This window comes from Macrobrachium nipponense, chromosome 6 (assembly GCF_015104395.2).
Source record: "Macrobrachium nipponense isolate FS-2020 chromosome 6, ASM1510439v2, whole genome shotgun sequence".
Taxonomy (NCBI): Eukaryota; Metazoa; Arthropoda; class Malacostraca; order Decapoda; family Palaemonidae; genus Macrobrachium; species Macrobrachium nipponense.
The window spans coordinates 42,453,092-42,477,359 of record NC_061108.1 but is presented as its reverse complement, the minus strand read 5'-3'; the positions used below and the strand labels follow the sequence as shown (position 1 = coordinate 42,477,359).

Genomic DNA, 24,268 nt, shown 5'->3' with positions numbered 1-24,268 from the left:
ATGGGTACAAGTGGTGTGCAGATTTAGCACATGAAATGGGAAGTTTGTTGACACAAGCGACTCCGTAAACATCAAGATAGCGTCAATCTTCGAAACATTTTTAGTTGTAAGTAAAAATTTCTAAAGCGTTTTGGTGAGATTTCCACTGCGTGGGCGCCATTTTCAGTACCCTCTGTTTAAATCTTAAAATTTGGCCTTAATTTCTAACTTTGGAGAAAATACTTACTTCGAAAGGAGAGTAGTCTTTAGCTCCGTTTCTCACCAACAAGAAGTCGCGACTGATGCCCATCTCGGGTGTCAGGACGCGTTATAATGTACTTTTTCGGAGGGTGGCTAGGTGTTGATTGTAGGTGGCCTGCTTGGCCTGCTGTGATATTATACCCTACAGTCATCCGAATGAATATTACTTTAAGTTCTTGTTCAGTAAATAAAATAACATATGAAAACGTCAACTGCCATAGTCTACTTTACCGCGGAATGAGGGCTTAGAATTACCCAAGAATCTACCTAATGTGAACCGACTAGTATACTAGGTAGGTAGGCATTCAGAGGCAGCTTAGCCTAGGCCTAGGTATACCTACTAGGCCAAGTAGTAGTACTACCTACTAGGTATACACTTGACTAGACTACCTAGTAGTATGGTTACTTAATAGTACCTACTACCTACCTAGGTATACCTAGCTAGGTATAGGCTACAACGTCAGGTACCCAATAAGAAGGCAGACACATTTGGTGAAAGATCACTTTACTACTACGAATGAAATTAGGCCTAGGTAGGTAGGTAGGGGCCTAGTATTCAGCTCTGCATACCTAGCCTAGGCCTAGTATAGGTAGGGCTACCTAGTATTTCCCGAGACAAACTAGATCGCCTACTTACGATACAACTTGAAACTATATTACCCTTATTAAACAAAACCACACACATGTAACTTCATTTTCTTTACATATAATCAGCAAATGATAGTGATTAGGTAGTGACAAACATACCTTTCGGTTTTCTGCAATCATTAGACGATCACACCCCGATTGACAGAAGAGAAGTGTTTACAGAATGTCTAAGTCTTCTTCGCAGTTTTTCCCTAGAGATGGCGGTTTTCGAGAGCTTGAAATTCCCGATAATTCTACCATTTCTCTTGTAATTAACCTAATTCTTTCTTAATCTTGAGTAAATTTGAGAATATGCAATTAAAGGATGCAAAACCTTTTACACTGAATCGGCGGTTCATATAGCATTATTTCAATAACAACAATCAATAGTTCTACTTTCTTAAAATCCAAGTGAAAGAGTATGACGGATTGACAATCATTCAGTCCAAACCTTACTTTCATAAAACTTCATAAGTAAGATTGAATTTCCTTAACTTTGCCTTATTATGTTGCGTAGGAAATATCGATATCATCAGTGAATAGATATCAAACGTCAACAAATTCATTAAACCAATTTTATAAATTATTGCTGTAACTATTTCCTGGTTCTAATTCACCTATCAATAAATAAAAATTTTCTTGTGGTTTCACTTGTATTATAAGATTTTGAAAAAGTTTTCAAATGGTTTTAGTGATTCTGCGATACCAGAAAGTTATTACTTGTTGTCAATTATGTTCAACCGAGACTACTTTGTGCCTAGTTGTATATGATAATGGTGGTTTTAGTTGTTCTTAGCGCGACTTTTAATATAAATGTTCGTGAACTATCTCTGAAAGCTTTAAGACCACTGAAACTTAATGGAGTTCTTTCAAGAAACTATGAAGGGAGTCAACATAATGCTATTGATAATTTCCACTTATCTAAGCCCAAAAGGCATTTCGAATACTGGATCAAGAGCCTTCAGATGTGCAAACCCAAAAGTGCACAACAAGCTCCAACCTTATATCACGAGGATTGACAATATCAAGCCTTATAACAAGAAATTAAAGACTGTTTCATGTTCTGAGTATTATGATATGTCATATAAGCCATATGACCCTTCAGATTTCTTCTATAAATATGTGAGTATATATCAACTACCACAGAGCTCCTCCAATGGAATGGGAACAGTTGAAAAGACTACTTTAAGTAAGTATAATTATGGTTCTCTCTCTCTCTCTTACACACGTGCGCGCGCTCGAAAAAAAGATATATCAGTTTTTCATTACCCACTACAAATGTTTCATGAAAACAAACATTAGCGCATAATGTTTAGAGCTTTGCATCAGTTTCTTTCCTTGCATGAGACTTATTATTAAGCTATAAGCACTACAGGTTGTCAGTAAGAAAAAAATTTGAACACTGACAGTTCCTTAACCCCTGAAGTCCGCCTACGTAAAGCCCTGGATACCCGAGAGACAAGATGCTATGCATACACGATAGTCGTTACCTGGTTTGGAATGCAGCATTAGTCAAGTCAAATGAAGCACACCCTAAAAAGGCGCTTTGTACCAGACTTCCGCTTTTTGCAGCCATATGAAAGCCCAAGCCTCCGGGCTCCGAGTTGGTTTTATGGTAAATACTACTCTACCAGACATTTGGAAAATAATTCACTTCTGGTCTCTTTAAGTATTATCCTTCTTGGTTACCCTCAAGGTCTTACATCTCAGGTCTCACATATGCCAGGCTTATAACGTCAAAAAAAGTCATTACTTTGCAGAAACATGATCACTTGTTATTTCACTGCGTCAAAGGAGTTTATTTCGGTTATGAATGGACAAACAGTATGATCAGGGTTTCAAGGGTGGAGCTTTATCAGCTTGGCACATAATTTCGATGTTGTCGTGAATATTTATTTTTCCACTGAAACACCTCAGATTTGTTAACTAATCCAGGAAGGTTTGAGTCCTTTCCAACCAGCCACTCTCTATTCAGACTTTTTGTCTGATACTGTAGATGGTTTATCAGTTTGTATTGAATGGTTGTCATACTGTACATCAGAATTACTGATACGATGATGTATTAGGAAGTAATCACGACACAAATGACTCAACGTGTTCATGGAATGAGTTGGTAAATTATTTCGGCATTCTTAACGAATCTCCTTGAAACCAGCATGAAGGATGATCAATCGACCACTTTCATCTGTTGAAAGTTTAATTCTATCTGTTTTACCTGATTCGTTGTCAGTCCAGCTACAATTTTGTTCTGGCAGATATGCAGCATAATTTCTTCCGAACACACTGAGAGAAATATCTTCACTCTGGAGATAAAGGACAGTGCTGATGAACTTATACACATCTTGCGTATGAAAGGTGACCGCCGGGGTAGTACAACGGGAGACATTCTTTGCCGCCAACAATCATATTGACCTTGAAAAACGTTTGAAGTGACTGGGCTGCAGAGCTGAAAACGTCCGTCATTTTTCCTCGTAAATAATAATTTTAAAGTCCGTAAATAAACTTAAAAGATGGACATACGTTGGAAACCTTTGAAAGTAGAGTCGCAAATAAACGGAATCACTCGAAACGACGGCTACAAATATTCATTGTAATTGTAGCTTGTTGGTTTTTAGTTTTTTGAAAAGAAAACCATTGTGCCGACTTTGGCTGTCCGTGTGCTATTTTTTCTGTCCACCCTCAGATCTTAAAAACTACTAATGTTGGAGGACTGCAAATTGGTATGTTGATAATCCATCCTCCAATCATTAAGCATACCAAAGATATGCCTCAGTAGTTTTTATTTTATCTAAAGTCAAAGTTGGCTATGATCGTGCGTCTGGCAACGCTTTCAACAGGCCACCACCGGGCCGTAGCTGGAACTTTCATGGGCCGTGGCTCATACAGCATTACACTTAGACCACCGAAAGGTAGATTTATTTTCGGTGGCCTTGATTCTACGATGTACAGAAAAATCGATTGGGCCGAAGAAATTGAGGTGCACTTTTTTTTCTACTGGTATCTATATTGTATACGCCTTGTATTTGGATATAACCAAGGAAACAAACTGGTTACTTATGCAGTCGACGACGTCCTATTTGCATCGATCCCTTTTCCTGGTTGTTTGCATGGTGTTTTTACGTTGCATGGAACCAGTGGTTATTCAGCAACGGGTTTCCTGGTTGTAGACCCATATTCTTGCCGATTCTCCTACCGAGAATTTAGCTAAATTAGTATGGTGCAAATCATGAAGAATGAAGTTAAATTTAAAATTTTTTGTCACAGACTATGTTTCTTTACATACACGCATTTCATGCAGAATTCTGGGTATTATTCTTGGTTAGTAATTAACTTTTGATGAAAAAAATCTCTTCTTCATTTTCGAAAAAAGGCTTTGTTTAATGAGAAAATCTTTCAAGTACTTTTTTTGAGGTATGGCATTGTGAGGAAATGATTTTTTTCTTTCATTCTTTTCAACACTGTTCTAGGATTTTGGCCTCGTATTATAATTTGCTGGACAAAACTTGAACCCCATTAAATTTCTTATCCCATATCTTAGTAATTATCCCTGGCACCGACGTTCGATTAGTTACTCCACTGGATCCACAAATATTTTCATAAATTCTAAGCATTTTGTCAACTTCCAGACTATGCGATCCACCACGTAGTTAATTTGAACAGTTTCCATTGAGAAGTTTCTTCCAGATGTTGACAAGTTATGGAACGACCCTCTTTGCAATGTATCCGAGTCGTTAAAATTTTAGAAATCTTGAGTGCAAATTAGTTTCATTTCATTGCTTATTTGCTTTCTCTTAGTTATTCTGTGCGGCTCTTACTTCCTGTGGGTTGCAGTTCGACTTCGACTACTTCCACTACAATAATAATAATAATAATAATAATAATAATAATAATAAAATAATAATAATAATAATAATAATAAAACCAGAGAAGTCTGGGAATCGGAATCGTTCTGTTACTGCTCTGTCCTTTTACAGCATGATACAAGCATCGCTTAAATCCTTTACAGAGATGCACTGGCATCGCATTATTAGCATGACTAGGAATTTCAAATGAATTCATTAAAACTTGATCAGTCAGGTACTGGCAGTGATATATCTGTGTGACTGCGATGAAAGGCAAATTTGAAAGTTATTTTAAATAAAGTACTGTAAAGTTTTTTTTTTTTATTTATTATCTTTGCAGTTAAGCTGATATTAATTCATTTGCCTTGTGCAAGCTTAGTATAGGGGCAAGACACATGTTTGCTCTTATGAAACCACACACACACATATATATATATATATATATATATATATATATATATATAGTATATAATATAATAAATATATATATATATATATATATATATATAGATACCTGACAAAAAAACTATATATATATATATATATATATAATTTTAAACTGAAACAACTTTTATATAAATACATAAGTGTATTGCCTCTTCAACACGTGCGTAGTCACCATGAGCAAGAGGAAGGTATAAAGCTCTGAGAAAATTCTGATCAGGCTCTCGAATGCCGACTCATGAATCTCTTACATGATCAGCAGTTTTGTATTCGGAAGATACATTCTAAGTACAATAAATATGAGACTTGAAATTGCATATACTAACTTAAATCAAACGTTCCCAGTCTCTCTATCTATCGTACCTAGCATTTTTTAAAAATTTAATATATGTTTGTATAAGTTTTAGGCCCTTAAATGTGCAGTGAGAATTTTTTAGCTTTCATTGCTAACTGAGCATAAGTACGTATGTAGCAGTCTGCTGTGCCTTATTAAATTAGTTTCGATTACAGTAACGTGCTAGAATCACACAACAATTTGTTCTCTTTACACAATTTTAGACACATCCAAGTACATCGGCAGTAGTGTAGGGAAAATGGAAATGCCTTATTGCTGTAAGTATGATGATCAAAACACAGAATGACGATACACCACGTAAAAAGCTTGCAAACGATTTTAAAAACTTTTTTAGAAAAAAAAATCATATCTTCCAAAATCGAAATGATGTTTCCAGATATCTGCTCGTTAATGGATAAAGCCAGCCACTTTAGTTTATCTGTATAGAACAACACAAACTGCTTACTTAAGATATCTATTAAGACGAAAAGATTTAATGTCACAATAAACATTTCTGATATATAGGAGGCTACCAAAACATTCGGCCAAAAAAGCATCAAACCGTAGTAGCAGTCCAGATTTACCACCGTATTGCTAAATCAAACTTGACCGAAAAAGACTTTCATTGCGCTACTAATTCAATAAGACGTAACCTACTACATAAAAGATATTAAATGTCCTAGCTTCTATGAACTATTATACCGGAGTTACTGTGTTAAGGCCAACGATGCTGTAGCAAGCGAGCATACGGTTGTATATCTCTAGACTATTACAATTATGATTCAAGGCAAGGGTGAATCTCCAAATAATTTCCATATGAGAAAGATTAACCATCACTTCTTTATGCTGGCAATTACTTTAATGTATAATTATGATGATGATATGACAGTAATCTTATTATATTTAACACCTGAACATGAATATTGGTGCCTATATTGTCGGAAATAAAACTTTAATAGTTTACCTATTACACACTCTTTCATGATAGAAGGTTTGCGCCAAGGTATAACTCGAGTAGTTTTCCAGTTTTATCTTGTTTAGTTTAGGTTGGCATCATATAGAAAATGATATACTTGCGAAGGCCTTTTACAACATATACTACACAACACTTCTTCAAGTTGCGTTCTTTTGTTCCTTAAATAGGTCTACCATCACAGCTACTAGATACTGCCAACTTGTGCCCCAGGTCTGCAGCCAGATCCCCGCTGTGGAAGACCTGGACATGGAGAGCCTGGTGGAGCGGGCCTTCAGCCTGTTCACCGACACCCAGGCCGCAAAACTCTCCACCCCACCATCAGCCAACAGCCTGCCGCAGAAAGAACCCAAGGAGGCAGGGATCAGCGCAGCCTTCCAGAGAAGAAGAACCTCACAACCCCACCAGAACAATGGTTGGTGCTGCTTCCACCAGAAGCTCAGCAGTAAGGTGAGGAAGTGCGAGTGCCCCTGCCCCTTTGTGCCTCCAAAAAACAACGGAGGCAGTGCCCGAAACAAGCCCCCCCTGGCAGCGGCAGTAACAAAGTCTTGCCTCAGAGGATTTTATGTCAAGGACACCATCTCCGGCTACAGGATGTTGGTCTACACTGGTTCCATGCAGTCAGTTTTCCCACCATCGGCAGAGGACTGCAGCTGCACCCCAAATGCCCCAATCACCCTCGTAGCCGCCAATGGAACCTCCATCCCGCTCCTATGGCCCTAGGACCCAGACCATTGCGTTCCTGGGCCGGGCCTCCACCTGGCCCTTCGTCATCGCCAAGGTACAAATCCCTCTCCTGGGGGTGGACTTCCTAGCCCACCACAGGCTCTTAGTGGATGTAGCCCATCAACGCCTCCTCGACACCGAGACCTGCCTCTCTCTCCCACTCACCACAGGACCCAGGACGCCCACCATCTGCTCCGTTTTTCCCCACAGGTATGCCTCCCTCCTAAAAGAGTTCCCGGACGTCTTCCGACCTGTGCTTCGCCAGGTGGTAGGGGCCACGCCCAAGCATGGTGTATATCACTACTTCAACACCAAGGGCCCCAGACACACGCCAAGTTCCGCTGCCTTCCACCGAAGCTCCTGCAGGAAGCCAAGACCGTGTTAGTGGAAATGGAGAAAACGGGTATCTGCAGAAAAGCCGCGAGCCTGTGGGTGTCTCCCCCTCCACATAATGAAGAAGGTAGATGGTACGTGGAGGCTCTGCGGTGACTACCATCGCCTGAAACTCGTCACCACACCCGATAGCTATCCCCTGCTGAACATGCAAGACCTCACCGGGCCTCTCCACGGAGCAAAGATCTTCTCTAAAATTGACCTCTTAAAGTCTTACCTTTCAGGTTCCCGTCCATTCAGATGACATCCAAAAGATGGAGATCATCATGCCCTTTGGGTCCTTCGTGTTTACCTTCTCCACTTTCAGCCTGTGGAATGCCAGAACCACCTTTCAGCGCCTTAAGGACAGCATCCTCGGCGACCTACTCTTCTGGGTCTGCTATGTGGACGGTATCCTCATATTTTCCAGATCACTGGAGGAGCACCTGAACCATGTCCAGGCTGTCCTCAAGTGCCTGCAGGGAAATGGGCTTGTCGTCCATTTCGAAAAGTGCACCTTCGGCATGGAGAAGGTGGATTTCCTCGGCCACGAGATTACCCAAGCAGGAGCATGTCCCATGGCATCTAAGGTGGCTGCAGTGGAGAAGTTCGCGACGCCGACGACCATCAAGGCGCTCCAAGAGTTCATCAGGATGGTGAATTACTACTGAAGATTCATCCCAGACATCGCCTTCACCGTGTCCTTTGACCGAGTCTTGAAAGGGCAAGCCAAAGAAGCTGACATGGGGAGAAGCCCAACAGCGCGCCTTTGACTGCACCAAGTCGTCCCTCAGCTGGTCAATGGGGTCCCCATGCCGCTAGCCTTCTTCAGCAGAAAGCTGAAACCCGCCGAGAACCGCTACAGTACCTTCGACCGCAAGCTCCTCGCTGTCTACCAGGCCATCCGCCACTTCAAGTACCTCTTAGAAGGCATCCCATTCACCATAAGGACGGACCACCAGCCGCTGGTCCATGGTTTCGTCAAGGCAGGCAACGCTTGGTCCGCAAGACAGCAACGTCACCTCGCGGCATCTCCAAATTCAGGTGCTCCATCGAGTACGTCCCCGGCAGAAGGAACCCCGTAGCCGATGCCCTCTCAAGGATCGAGATAAACTCCCTGCACCTTGGCGTCAACTACAAAGACCTAGCACGTGAGAAAGCCTCCGACCCCGAAGTACCAGCCTACCGGACCACCATCACCACCCTCCGATGGGAGGACATTCCCTTCAGTCCTTCCAAGACGACGTTCCTCTGTGACACCAGCACTGCGCCCACACCCCCTGATACTCGCCTCCCGAAGGAAGCAGGTATTCGACAGGATCCATTGTCTCTCGCACCCGTCGCCCCGCACAACAACCATACTCATGACAGAAAGATTCGTTTGGTACAGCATCAAGAGGGACTCCCGGGGGTGGGCCACGAACTGCATTGCATGCCAGAGCAGCAACACAGGAAGGCATATCGAATTGGGAATAGGCACCTTCCCTCAACCCAGGCGGAGATTCGGACACATCCATGTCGATGTTGTCGGGGCTCTTCCCCCATCCAATGGTGCCAGATACCTCCTGATGGTGATCGACTGGTCCACCAGGTGGCCAGAAGCAACCCTAATGTCAGAAGCCACCTCAGACGCCTGTGCTGGAGCCCTCCTATCCAGCTGGATCAGCCACTTTGGAATGCCAGACGACATCACAACAGACTGGGGAACCCCCTTCACCTCAGAACTCTGGACTTCCCTGGCACGCCTGATGGGAACCAAGCACCATACAACCATGGCCTACAACCCTGCAGCCAACAGCATGGTGGAAACGACCCACCGCTCCTTCAAGGCCTCCCTGATGGCACAGTACACAGGCCCTGACTGGAAGGCGCAGCTACCATGGGTCCTCCTCGGCCTCTGCACCGCCCCAAGAGCCAACGGTGACCCTTCACCGGCTGAGAAGTTTTCCGGCGAGACCCTGATAGGGCCACGTAAATTCTTCCTTGCCGACAGCAACAACCCCGACATCCCACTGGCAAGACTCCGGGCAGCTGCCCAGAAATTCGTTCCCTGCTGAGAGACCTACACCGACAGGAGGAAGCAGTTCCGACCGAGGGCCCTGGACTCCTGCAAGTATGTTTTCATACAGAACAACGCCACCTGCCACCCCTAACGAGACCCTACCAAGGACCGCAACGTGTCATCCACCGAGAGGAGAAGGCCTTCCTGGTCTCGATAAGCGGTTGTGAGGACTAGGTCTTGATAGACAGACTGAAACCCGCTGTCGTTCCCGACAAAGACGACCCCACAGAAGGGCCTTGCACAGGGTTGCCCAAGGAAAGCAGTCAAAGCTCCCAGGCCCACCACCAGGGGCGGCATCCTGCTTCCCGACTTGCTGAACGACAAGGACTCGGAAGACGTCCCCCGACGGATGGAATCTCGAACCTCCAGCTCCCTGCAAGATACCACTGACCATCAGCCAACGATTATTACTTAATCATTGTCGAAAAAGTATAAGTAAGGTTGAAGTGCATAATTTAAATTAGTATTTTTAACATGTTTGGAACAATATAAATTACACATGACATATAATAGTTACACATTTTTAACTAACAGTAATATAAGGTACCAACTTTTCATAAAGGCACAGAAAGCAGAAGACCTGCTAGTTTTGACAGAAAGACCTGCTATAACAAGATGGTCTTACTATTATCGGCCAGTTGCAAAGGTTAGGCTTCGTTATGGAAGTTTGTTAGCAGTGCTTCACAAAGTTGAAGAGAGCTGTGACTCAGAAGCTGCAGCTGTAGCAAGTGGACTCGACAAGCAGTTGCTGTCTTTCAAGCTTGTAGTGAACCTTCATGTTTCAAGACAAGTCTTTAAAGTTACCAATAGCTCGTCAGACTGGGTACAAGTAAAGGAATTATTGCTATCTAAGGCTTGCTCTCTCATACAATCAACTTTAAAGAAATGCACGTCTTGAGAACAGATGAAGGTTTCTTTGATATCTTTGACAAGGCTAAGATTTTTTTTCTTTCTTTTTTTTGCTGCATATGAGATTGATACAAACTTGAAAGACTCCAATTAAGTAGGCAGACCCAAGAGGATCCATAAGATCTCATCCAAGTTAAAAAGACTTTTTAACTGATTCAACTGTAGGAATGAGTGAGGACAATACAAGTCTTGCTCCTGTAATTCTAATTACTTTTTAAATTATAAGAAACTGACTACCAAGAGTTTTGCAACATTTACAGATTCCTTATTTAGCTGAGAGTAATAGGATGTCTTAAAATGTATGTTCAGATTTCGCATTTTATAATGTAAAAGAGTATATAACATAGAATGTAAAAAGAGAGATATTAACTTTGTCAGTTCCAAGATAGAATTGTTTTTGTAATATGTCAACACGTTTGATTTAGAGGAACTCAAGATCTCCGTGTTGTTGTGGAAACCTGTCATCACGTCTGATAAGGGACTTCTGTCTCGATCAACCATGTGTCTTTGTTGAGCATACAATGTCATGACTGGTTTCATACATGTATGTCTTTGCCAAATATCACACGGAGAATTCACGATTTTTCTGTAAAGTTACGTCATATTAGAAGCTTCTAGAAAGATTGCACCATCTTTCACAAGCCCAAAACGTTTTTAACCTGTCAGTCTCTTGAAGTGCCATACAAGGAGAAAAAGAGAGATTCATTCAGACTAAGATTCTCATGGCATTTAGATCTCTCTCTCTCTCTCCCTTGCCATACTTGATATAAACGTAACGTAAATTGGTCACTCGTAACTTTTAGATTTCAGATTTGAGATTTCTTAGTTATTTAGTATTATTTAGTGCTTTTTGTGGAATCTGAGCAAACATTGTACAAGTGTGTAACGGCACCTTTTCTTTTGAGAAATATTGTGAATTGTGTGGTGAAATTGTGAAATGAGCTGCAGCAGAAAGAAAATTGGTACCAAGGTAATGTTATACAGTTTTTATTAGTTGCAACTAATAGTTACAATGGTTTAGAGAACTAACAGTTACAATGGTTTGGTGAAACTTTAAATTTTTACACATTGCAAATTTTTATCTTTTGTGTTTGTTTCATTTGAAGTGATTCTTGTGCATTTATCCATTTTCATGTTGAGGTGATTTTTTTTGTGTGTGCATTTATCCATTTTTTCTTAATGAAGTGTGTGTTTTTATTTTATATTCTGTGTGATTAGTGCTTTTTGTAATTTTGGTGTTTTCCACATTTTTCTGTGCTTTCATTTGCATTCACAATTTAATTAACTTAGTTGTTTTCATTAAGTAATCATTGCCCATTTAATTGAATGTAACACCTCTAAATTAATTTGCATTTACTTAGAATTCTTTTCAAGTTTTATTGTTGTTTAGCACTTATGAATTATTTCCAAATTTTAATTATTGCCTAACATTTTTGAATTTTGATTGGATTAATTTTCTTGAATTTTGTAAAAAATTAATTTTGATTTAATTTTACTTAATTAATTCTAGAATTAATTAAACTTTGCTTTGTTTTCAAGTAACAGTAATTTTCCCTGATATTGTGAATTTCACTTATAATTTTGAGTTTAATAATAAATTTTTGCATTTAAAATTTTTATAAGTGTTTTCTTTTTCACCAGTATAAGTAAATAATTATATGATTTGTATAGGTAGAAACATAGAGTGGTAATTGAGCCATTTTCCTTCAATTTACTTGAAGTGAGGTAGAACCAGGGAAGTACTTAGACTTCTGAAATCAGGGAAATACTTAGACTTTTAAAGTTGTTGATTGAGTGATGCTCTTTAATTGATTTGATTACACATAAGATTATCTCACAACTGTTTTAATGAACTTGTCTGATTTCTGTAATACTGATATTGTTTAAGGGATCACTGTTGCCTTTAGAGTATTCAGTCGTTTAGTACATGTGATGAAGGTTCAAGTGTCTGGCTGTTTTGAGGTAACAATTAATGATTGGTAAGTGTAGTAACCATATACTTGGCACTTCGTCAGAATACATATAGATGAAATCCTTCAAAATACCCAGAAGAGTCACTTTCTAACTAAGAATGAAAAGCCTAAGAATTTGTTATAACTGCATGATGAACTCAAACCATTAGAATGTGCCTACTCAGAAATTCTTAAAATTGTAAAAATTCTCATCATCCTTCCAGTAACTACTGCCAGCAATGAACTAATGTTTTCAGTGCTTAGTTTAGTGAAACGTATCTACGAACTACCATGAAAAATGACCGCTTGAATGACTTGCTTCTCATGGCTTCAGAAGAGGAGCTTGTTAGAAATCTTAATTATGACATATACTGATTAATAATTTTGCAAAATTTAGATCAAGAAGGTATCCATTAATGCAGCAGAAAATATGTGAAATGAACGAAGCATATGTTCATTTTGAAATTTCCTTAGATGAACCTTGTTAAAATTATTTACCATTTTATCTCTACACATTTTCCCAAGCTTAAGATCTTCCTGTTCGCATCAACTTTTCTTGTTTTCCTGAATGACCCTTGTGTATGTAGTGAGCTATATTTAATGCAACATGTTAAATTGCAGATATTCTAGGACCAACACTATAGATTATTACTTGATTTATCTAGAAATTTCCACTACCTTTTTATCTTCATTTATCTCAAAATTTAATGTACAGCATTTTTTAAGGAATAAAAATTCTTCAAATTTCCTTTATAAGTGGCTTCAAATTGCTCTATTTTGTTGGGCTTGCTTTGCTCGCCAACCATCCCCCTTTCAGGAGTGAGGGTCTCAAATAAACCTTTGCCTATTACTCCTCCAAGACCTTTGCCGACCCCCAGCCCCCGCAAGGGGAAATTAAATGATGCCCCATCATATCATCTTTAGGGTTACATAGCATATTCTCTTATTATGGTGTAAAGCTAACAGTATACTGCATGGTGGAATTGTAAGGACGACATTTGGGCGAATATTCCCCCTTCCATTGTAAAAATCTGTATATCCATATGTCCTCTCTTTTCTTCCAGGAACTAAAATGTAGAGCATTTTACGCCTTTTCTTTTGATGTATATATGTCGGGAATCCGTTCCCTCCAGTATGTAATATTATTCATGTATTTTCTTCTGTGAAGCAGCACATTTACAGCTAGGGCCCTGTCCCTTTTTGTTTATGTCTGTTCGTGCATGCGTGACAGACACTACGCTTCTGTCCACATACCACCTTATGTACAGCCACTCTGCAGAATAAGGTATAAAGTCAGTTCTCAGACTCTCCTTGTCTTACTCAGTCCTCACAATTGGTGACCCAGGAGTAGGTGACCCAAGCGGTTTTGGCCTTGCCATTAAGGGACTAATTACTGCTGTTCACCTTCAGAGAACCTTTAACGGACCCATACGATGCCTAGTCCTGGTTCTCTGGTTCTCCTCAATGCCATTAGTGGACTCACAATGGCATTTCTTCTCAGAAGTGTTTTGGTGTTCAGTCTTACGACTTGGCCCGCTATTCATGACTTCTCGTCGACCGTATGCGCGAGACTGACAAAACGATGGAAGAGTTCAGTACATTCACTCGACTCCTCTTTGTCCACCTCGATCCCCGAGATGATCTTTCTGCGCATCTGAGTCCTCGACGCCCATGCCCGCACCCTGGACGACCGCACCATCAGAGCCCCACCATGTGAAGCTGCCACCGTTTTGCAGTGAGGACATCGCAACAGGGGTGCAATGGGCAGAAATACAGTTCCAGATCCAAGGCATCACCCGGGACAGAACCAAGGCAGACATCATCACCGGGACCCTCACAGTGGATGCCTTCAAACGCCTTGCCCAATGGATGCACAGCCAGCACGGGGAGCTGCCCTACAAAGGCCTGAGGAGGGAGCTCATCTAGGTGAAAATTTTTGACCTCAGATCCCAGGCTGGCCTGGCACAAGCTCCAGTACCTGGTCCTCCTGCCAGAGGTGGACCACCAAGGACGAAGGCAGGAGGTGAGCATCCTCCGTCAACTCTTCCTTCGCTAGCTCGCACCCGAAGTCTGAAGCCAGATTCCTAATACCGAGACCATGGAGATGGAAAGTCTGGTGCAGTGGGCTTTTGTGCTGTTTACCGCCACCCAAGCTGCAAAACTCTCCTCTCCTCCGTCAGTCAACAGCCTACAGCAGGAGGACACGGTTGGTGCAGCTTACCAGCGATTACTGAAGCCCCTCCCAGACATCGGATGGTGCCACTTCCACTACCAGTTTGGCAGCAAGGCACAGAAGTGCGAGCGCCCTTGCTCCTTCTGCCCTTCAAAAAATGATCGAGGCAGCACCCAAAGCAAGCCCCCATGGCAGCGGTAGTAACGAAGTCCCAACCCAGGGGTTTCTACGTCCAGGACAGTATCTCCGGCCTCAGGATACTGGTTGACACTGGTGCCATACAGTCGGTGTTCCTTTCGTCTGCAGAGGATTGCAGCCACGTCCCCCAACAACCCGACTGTCCTTCTAGCTGCAAACGGGACGCCCATCCGCACCTACAGCACCAGGGCCCAGACCATTGTGTTCCTGGGCCAGACCTACACCTGGCCCTTCGTTCTTGCTGGTGTACAGACCCCTCTCCTGGAGGCGGAATTCTTCACCCACCACAGCCTCTTGGTGGACATGGCCTGCCAGTGCCTTCTCGATACAGAGACCTGCCTCTCCCACCCACTCGCCAGAGGACCAAGGACGCCCACCATCTGTTCCATCCTTCCCCACCACAGATAAGCCTCCCTTCTCCAGGAGTTTCCAGACATCTTCCGCCCCAAGCTTCACCAGGTAGCTGGGGCAGCACCCAAGCATGGTGTCTTCCACCATATTGAGACCAAGGGCCCCCCGACACACACCAAGTTCCACCGCCTCATGCTGAAGCTCCTCCAGGAAGCCAAGACTACATTCAAAGGAATGGAGAAGATGGGGATCTGTAAAAAGGCAGCGAGTCCGTGGGAGTCCCCCCTCCACATGGTGAAGAAGGCAGGACCTCACCGGGCTCCTCCATGGCGTCAAGGTCTTCTCCAAGATCGACTTATTAAAGTCGTATTTTCAAGTTCCAATCTATCCTGATGACATTCCGAAGACAGCGATCTTCATGTCCTTTAGATCCTTCGTCTTCACCTTCGGCCTGCAGAACACTGGGGCCACCTTTCATCGCCTCATGGACAGCATCCTCAGTGACTTACCCTTCTGCATCTGCTATGTGGACAATATTATCTTTTCCAGATCACTGGAAGAGCACCTGAACCATGTCCAGGCCGTCCTCAAGCACCTACAGGAGAACGGACTTGTCATCTGTTTTGACAAATGCACCTTCGGTGCCGAGAAGGTGGATTTCCTTGGCAATGAAATTACATTAGCAGGAGTTTGTCCCATGGCGTCAAAGGTGGCCACAGTGGAGAAGTTCCCAACTCTGATAACCGTCAAGGCCCTCCAAGAATTCATGGGGATGGTGAATTATTACCGAAGGTTTGTCCCAGATATCGCCCGCACCATGTGCCCTTTGACCTAGGTCATGAAGGGCAAACCTAAGAAGCTGACATGGGGAGAAGACCAGCAGCTCGTCTTCACCTGAACCAAGTCTTCCCTCAGCAGGAACACCACCCTGGCTCAGCAGGACCCAGACTCACTCCTGAAACTCACCGCCAATGCCAGCAACATTGCATGCAGCACCATCCTCAAACAGCTGATCAACGCAGACCCCACACCGTTAGCCTTCTTCAGCAAGAAGCTCAAACCCGCCAAGACTCACTACAACATATTCGAACCGCAAGCTCCTTGCGGTTGAATGTGCCGTCTACAACTTCAAATATCTTCTGGAGGGGGTCCCCTTCACCATAAAGATGGACCACCAGCCTTTGGTTCATACCTTCGTCAAGGGAGACACCTGGTCCGCAAGGCAGCTACGTCATCTCGCAGTTGTCTCCGAGTTCAGGTGCTCCATGGAGTATGTCCCCAGTGGAATAAATCCCATAGCTGATGCCATCTTGAGGGTCGAGATCAACTCCCTTCACCTCGGCGTCGACTACAAAGACCTAGCACATGAACAAGCCTCCGACCCCAAAGTACCAGCCTACCGGACCGCAGCCATCACCACCCTTCAATGTCAATGGGAGGGCATCCCCTTCGGCCCCTCCAGGACAACGCTCCTCTGTGATACCAGCACAGGACGCCCTTGTTCTTTGATACCTGCCTCCCGCAGGAAACAGGTGTTCGACATCATTCACGGCCTCTCACACCCATCACCCCGCACGACAACCAATCTCCTAACGGAGAAGTTCGTGTGGCAGGGCATCAGGAAGGACGCTCGGGAGTGGACCAGAAAATGCATCACGTGCCAGAGTAGCAAGATGGGAAGGCACACCAAATCGGGGATAGGCTCTTTTCTCCAGCCCAGGCAAAGGTTCAAACACACCCACGTCGACGTTGTCGGGCCTGTCCCCTCCATCCGATGGAGCCAGATACCTCCTGACAGTGATCGAACGGTCTACCAGGTGGCCCGAGGCTACCCTGATGTCAGAAGCCACTGCAGACGCCTGTGCCGAAGGCCTCCTGACCAGCTAGAGCAGCTTCTTCGGAGTGCCCAACGACATCACGATGGACCAAGGACCCGCCTTTACGTCAGAGCTCTGGTCTTCCCTGGCATGCCTCATGGGAACCAAGCACCACACCACAACATCCTACAATCCCGTAGCCAACGGCATGGTGGAAAGGGCCCACCGCTCTCTCAAGGCTTCCTTAATAACATGCTGTCAGGGCCCTGATTGGAAGGCACAGCTTCCCTGGGTCCTCAGTCTCCGCACCACCCCAAGAGCCAACGGTGACCCTTACGCAGCAAAGAAGGTGTATAGAGAGACCCTGACAGTGCCAGGCGAATTCTTCCTCACTAACAGTGACGATCCTGATATTCCCCTGGCTAGGTTGTGTGGAGCCGCCCAGAAGCCCATTCCTTGCTGAGAGACATACGTCAGCAGGACGAAGCAGTTCTGCCCACTAGCCCTGGACTCTTGCAGGTTCGTCTTTGTGAGAAACGACACCGCCCGCCCAACCTTGACGAGGCCCTACCGGGGCCCACAATGAGTCATCCATCGGGAGGATAAGGCATTCCTGAAGTCAATCGGTGATCACGAGGACTGGGTCTCGATAGACCGCCTCAAGCCCGCCATCATCCCCGACAAAGACAACCCCAATGAAGGCCCTCGCAAATCCACGACACTGCTGGTTCCTGACAGTGCCCCTAAACGTCGTCGAGGCCGCCCAAGGAAAGCTGTCGAACCCCCTGGCCCCACTACCAGGGACGGCATCCTGCTTTCCAGCCCTCAAGACGACAAGGAGATACAAGACGCCCCTCAACTGAGGGAATCACGAACCCTAGGACTCTTTCAGCTCCCCGCAAGACTTTGTTAGTCATCCAACGATTCTACTTAATCTTTTTCTTGGGGAGAGTATTTGTAAGGACGACATGCGGGCGAATGTTCGCCCTTCCATTGTAAAAATCTGTATATTCATATGTCCTCTCTTTTCTTCCAGGGACTAAAATGTAGAGCATTTTAATATATGTCGGGAATCCGTTCCCTCTATGTAATATTATTCATGTATTTTCTTCTGTGAAGAAACACATTCACAGCAGGTGCCCTGTCCCTTTTTATTTATTTGTGTGTGATGGACACTACGCTTACTTCCACATACCGCCTTATGTACCGTTGCTCTGCGGAATAAAGTCAGTTCTCTCACTTTACACATCTTACTCAGTACTCACAAAATTAAGCTAACCATATTAACCCTGTACTTAAGTTTGAGTATAATTACTAGTTAAGCCACTATCTATTTGCTGATATTTTTTATTATAAACTGTTGTTATATTAAATTAGTATTGCATAGTATGCTGTTTTCAAATAATATTATTAATTGCATTTTTAGTCATACTAATTTTTATGCTTCATACATCCTTAGCAGTAATTAAATGTCATGTTTTCTGTGAGTAAAGTAATAGATAACACTAATGCCATATAAATTAAATTTTTTCAAAATATTTTGTTATTCTTCACTTTTTTATTGTTACTTAGAAGGTGATGGAAGTGAGTTAATTATCATCCTCGATGGCTATTTTCGAATGCCTTCTGGGTTGTGGAGGTGTAATGAGGGTCACTCATATTATTGCTCCATCTCTTCTTCCATTGAACATAATTTTAGGAAACCCAGAAGAAAGTGAACACTTTTATTTTTCATTCATAATAAAGATACAGGCGAATTCTCCCATCTCTCTCACTCAACATTTCCTTTGAGGAATTAATCCTTTAATCACCTTTTGTTTGTTTGACTGCTGGTTCCTTGTTTTTGCAGAAAGTCCGCCTAAGGGCGTGTTATGCCATCAGTTGAGGGTGAGGGTGACCATCCACCACATTTAAAAGCCTAAACCGCATGGTAACCTGGGACGACCTCGTGATGAAGATACGTTGTGCTAGGCCTTGTATAACGAGGCGCACTGTGAGGTTATTTAGACCTGCGATAATTTACGCTAAGGTCGGTTGTTATGACTCCCCATCCTCGTTGGAGTGTCTTGGATTTCGATGATAATTTCTAAGTTCATTCAGTATCTTCTTTCTGATGTGAGGTTCTAGTGTTGAAACACAGAGTATGAAAATATCTGTATTCTGCTAAGTCTACATTGTAAAGATCAGATAAAATTGGAAAGGTCTTCCAATGATGCTGGCTTAATGAATTCTGACATACAATCTGGTTTACAAATCATAAAGTGAGCAGACAGTAGCTCGAACATACACACAGATGACATAGATTACAAGTCATGTAGGCCGTCTGGGTTATAGGTCACTGTGGTTGTCTCAAGCAGGAAGATTTGTCAATAGTTTACAAAACAATAGATTCGATGACCACAGATGACAGCAAACCAGACACTGACTGATACAACACATCAGCTTAGCCTACATTAACTTATCTGGTCCTATCACACTCCTGCAAGCAAAGTGGTTGACCTCTTCGGTCACTGGTTTTAATTAATCCTAGTTTTAGTTTTTATATATGGAATAACATTCCATATTTTTTTATTATGTAACACTTACAGATACGCCAGAGGACAGATAAACCCATCTACCAGCATGCTGGCAAACCATCCCCGAAGACATAAAAGCCGTGAGCACCAGACGAACAACCTGCTACGGGCTGCTCCAGGGGCAAGAGCTCGTGCCAGCACAAGGCTGGCTTAATCTCAAACAACAATGACGAACGGCCTTTGAAAATTTCTCGTGCTCCTCTGAGCTGCTTCCCACTTAAGAAGGAGTCTGTTTGTTAGCCAGTGTTGGGCATTAACATGTCCCTTTCCTACTGGTGCCCCTGGGGAAGACTTACGACTCCTACAGAAGGTAATGTGCAAATTGCAAGGTCATTAGCAGTCAGTCCCATCTCACATCTTTGACTTAAATTCCTTTCCCACTTCTCGAGCGAATCTTGTATTATAATTGTGTATTTTTGTGGGCCATCAGCCAAGAGTGTTTCTCAGTGATAAGCAAAGGTGGACATTTCGCAACTTTTGTCCGCACCTCCGGAACCCATTTTTGGTTGTGGACTTGGCTGCTACCACATGCAAAAAGTAGCAGAGTAATAGGTTGTGGAACTCAAAAATTTAATTCCACAACCACTACTGTTCAAAATAGTAAAACCAAAAAATTTAACGAGACGTCTTAACGAGTTCATGTATTGCTATTTGCCTGTTTAATGGTTGACCATTGCAGAGTCTGAGAGATGCAGGATTGAACTTATTTTGATGGTGCGGCATGGCAGCTCGTGCTGCCGGCCGGTGCCGCCAGCGCTGCTACTCCTTAGATTTTCCTACTAGATCTAGGTTTTTTTTTGCTCCAAGCTTGGAGTCTTAAGAGTTTTTTGCAAAAAAATCAGAAAATGTTTTTTTTTTTTTTGTCAAGGTAATGTGTATATAATCTTTTTTATTTTATTCTGTAAAAATTTTTGTGTATATATACTTAATAAAGTAAAAATACTTTATAAGGGTACAATTGTATCCTTGCAAAGTATTTTTACTCTATTATAATCAATAAATGTGTTAGAATTTCTGTTTCATTAAAAAAGCTATTTATTTTAAGTTGCGCTTTGGTTGTGCTTTACAATAAAAGTAACAGTAGCGGAGGGTGCAGAACCAAAATTTGAGTAGTGATGCCCAGCTCTGGTGATACTTCAATTTTTTTTGTAAGATCGACCTCAATCCTCGACCAAGTGCCTTAAGCAATCTGTTCAACTCCCAACGGTTTTCATTGCAGACTTGCAGTAGAGCAGCTGTGGACTCTGGATTCCCCCCATAATTTTGTTTGTTCCACATGCCTGGAAACCTGCGGTCGCCTGTTCATCCTCAAGCTCTAACTCGTTGTATTTTGTAATCTGTGTTACAAGGTCTTTACATTCCCCTCGAACTCATACGATGTAATCCTTTTTATTTCTGATGTGATTAAAAGTGCAAATATAATCAATTAAGCTAAACCCTTAGCATTTACCTAACTATTGCCCAATCTTAAGTATATGATTCCCCCCCCCCCCCTCTTATCAAGGCTATTGTCAAATCAGCTTCACTTTCTCATCCACAGTTGTTCACTCCCAGGTACAAGCATATTAATATATTTTATATATAAATATATATTTTTTTAGGGCATAGTTTTTCTTTTATACAATTTTCGTTAAAACCAATTGCTTTAGTGGCACCAATATGTTTCTTGCAGGTATCTTCATACCGACGAAGTTTTTTTCTGATTCTCGTTCGTCAATTTTTGTTGAAAAATACCCAGACTTCCCTCTTCCATTTATTGAATTTTGTCGCAACAGCTGTTTTGCCTTGTGGCATTTTCAAGTGACTACTGACTTACAATCTGGCCTTTTGGCCTATTTATTTCATCGTGTGGGAAGTATGACCCTGAGGTATGGGTACTGGATGGTCTACTCTAGAGGTTAATTGCGTAAACATTAAGGGTGTTGTTTCGCATACAAAGAACATAAGGACATATATATTATGACAACAAAAATGAAAGTTTAAACTGGTTAAATAAATATTCATAATATAATGTCATGCACTCAAATTTAATATTATACACATTTATGTATAAACAGAAATTAGCTGATTTGTATCTCTATGCATGCTATAAAATATTTTTTATTCCTGTATTTAGATGTCTATATTCCTTTTTATTCCTGTATGTAATTTTGTATTTAAAACCAACATGTAACATATTAAATTTTAAACATACATTTAAGGAAACACAAGCACATGGCATTATATTTTGAATATTTATTCAACCAGTGTTTAAACTTTCACTTTTATTGTCATAATATATGTCCTTATGTTCTTTGTATCCGAAACAGCACCCTTATGGTTAAGCTGTTAATCTCTAGACCAACCAGTACCCATACTTAAAGGTCATACTTCCCACATGATGAAATATATAGACTGCAAGACCAGATTGTAAGTCAGTAGTTGTTTGATAAAGCCATAAGGCAAAATAGCTGTTGCGACAAAATTCAATAAATGGAAAAAGGATGTCTGCGTATTTTTCACCAGATATTGACGAACGAGAATCGGAAAAAACTTTGTCGGCATGAAGATGCCTGCAAGAAACTTATTGATGACACTAAAGCAATTGCTTTTAATGTATATATATGTATATATCTTACAAGTATGTAATGTTAAGTGAAATCACATATCACGGCTTGCTTGGAGACAGGCTGAGCTGTAGGGGCAGCTTACGTGAGGAAGGAATTTGAATACGCAAGCAGTTTAACCGAGAGATCACTCACCCTGTCGTAAGGCATGTACATTCGTTTTTACGGATGTTACAGGCCTAATAGTCCAAGGCACTTGCAAAAGTGACATTCTTTTTCGGTGAACACTTAGAGGTGAGGTGGTACACGCAGAGTGTCGGGAGAGAAAGCCCCATTGTAAAGGTAGGACATATTTTGAAAGAGTTAGAAAACCGTTACCTTTGAAAAAGAGAGAGAAGTGTGAAATACTCTCTTTACGTGAATACTTTGAAAAGGGTGATGTGTGTAGTGTATCTTTTATCCATTATTATCTTTATTACAGATGGGTCCTATTCCATGGCTAATTTAGAGACGGAATTCTCTAACCTGACTATGTTAAATGAACTTATTGACATTTTGGGTCTGGGAGTGAATTCTTAGTCAGGAGGGTAGAATGTTAACTTATTGGTTTCTTTTGGGCAGATTTGGGTTTTCTGTCCTTATGACTTGTTAATCATTTTGTTCTATTTTATATTCAACTGCTTTGGGTAATAAATAGTATATTTTTATACTTACGAGATCTTAATAGCCTATCAACATAGTTGCAGACAGAGGGCACCATTTACGACAGGTAAGGATTTATGATTTGGGTAGTTTAATAAAAGGGGGGGTAATATATCATATATATATATTATATAGATATATATATTATATATATATATATATATTATATATATTTATATGTTTATATAAAAGGGGCGTAAAATAATATATATATATATTATATAATATAATATATATATATATATATACTATATGTAGATATATTATATATAAATGTGTGTATGTATAAACATATATATATATATATATATATATATATATATATATATATATATATATATATATATTGTAAAGACATCTTTACGACATTTTATGTTTATTTTAACTACTTGCCAATTTTCTAATTTTATCATATGTAAAATTCTTTGGCCTTTCCGCCGATATAATTATCATGTATATATAATACAGACTATGTCTGCACATCTTATGTATATGTATGTAAAGACACAAATTGTCGATCTCTGCACTCAGACCTCTGTCGCCCCGACACAGGTACTACATGTCCATCCGCACCTGTTGATTATTATACTCCTCTCTCGGGCAATAAAGCATCAGTACCTACATACCAATCTTTCTCTATTGTCCTCACAACTGGTGACCGCCCAGATTGGATGGTAACACAGCAGTTTTGACCCTTGCCATTAACGGACTCACTATGGCTGCTTACCTTCAGAGAAACCTATAATGGAACCACGCGGCAATACAGTCTAGGTTTCTGAAAGCTCCTTTCCTCGGTTGACACCGATGCCACTAATAGATTTCTTACAGAGCACCTTTCCTGGCATGTTCTGGTGTCTTCAAACGGTTTGGCTCCTGCCATTAATGACACACGTTGACTGCACTCAGAGTTATTAAAGGAACCATACAGCTTCTAGTCTTGACTCTGACAAACCCAACACCATTAACGGACTAAATATGCCGCTTTTGCATTTTGGTATGTGAGACAAGTCATGATGCTAGATTCTGTGGTACACAGTTCCTCTGAAGACACTCGGATCCTCAACAGTACCCACACGTCCACTAGAATGTCTATCAGCCATATTGCTGAACTGCCGCTGTTCTCCCAACAAAACACGGCATCATGGTTCCTGCGGGCAGATGTCCGATCAGTGGGAATCACGAACAAGGGAGCCAAGGCCAACATCGTCATGATGATGCCACTGGAGGAAGTCTTCAGCCACATCACCTTGTGGTTAGACACACAGTGTGGCGGGATCACAAGCTTAAGAGCAAGCAGCAAATCTCCCCTACATAAACTTAATCTGTCTGGCTACCAAACCCACCCTCAATCACACTTTCCTCTTTACCCTACAAAATACAGCAGGACAATTGACCCACACCTACATACAGAACAAACAAACACA

The 24,268-nt window shown here is 41.8% G+C and overlaps 1 protein-coding gene across 1 annotated transcript in view; it reads right to left on the bottom strand.

The window, feature by feature from the left end:
• The window catches only part of LOC135216293 (bridge-like lipid transfer protein family member 1), a gene marked incomplete in the record, with an annotated part of 368,522 nt that extends 367,306 nt beyond the window's left edge, over nt 1-1,216 (bottom strand). Inside the window, 1 exon segment of the mRNA XM_064251459.1 lies at nt 988-1,216.
• Nucleotides 1,217-24,268: the final 23,052 nt, after the last annotated feature.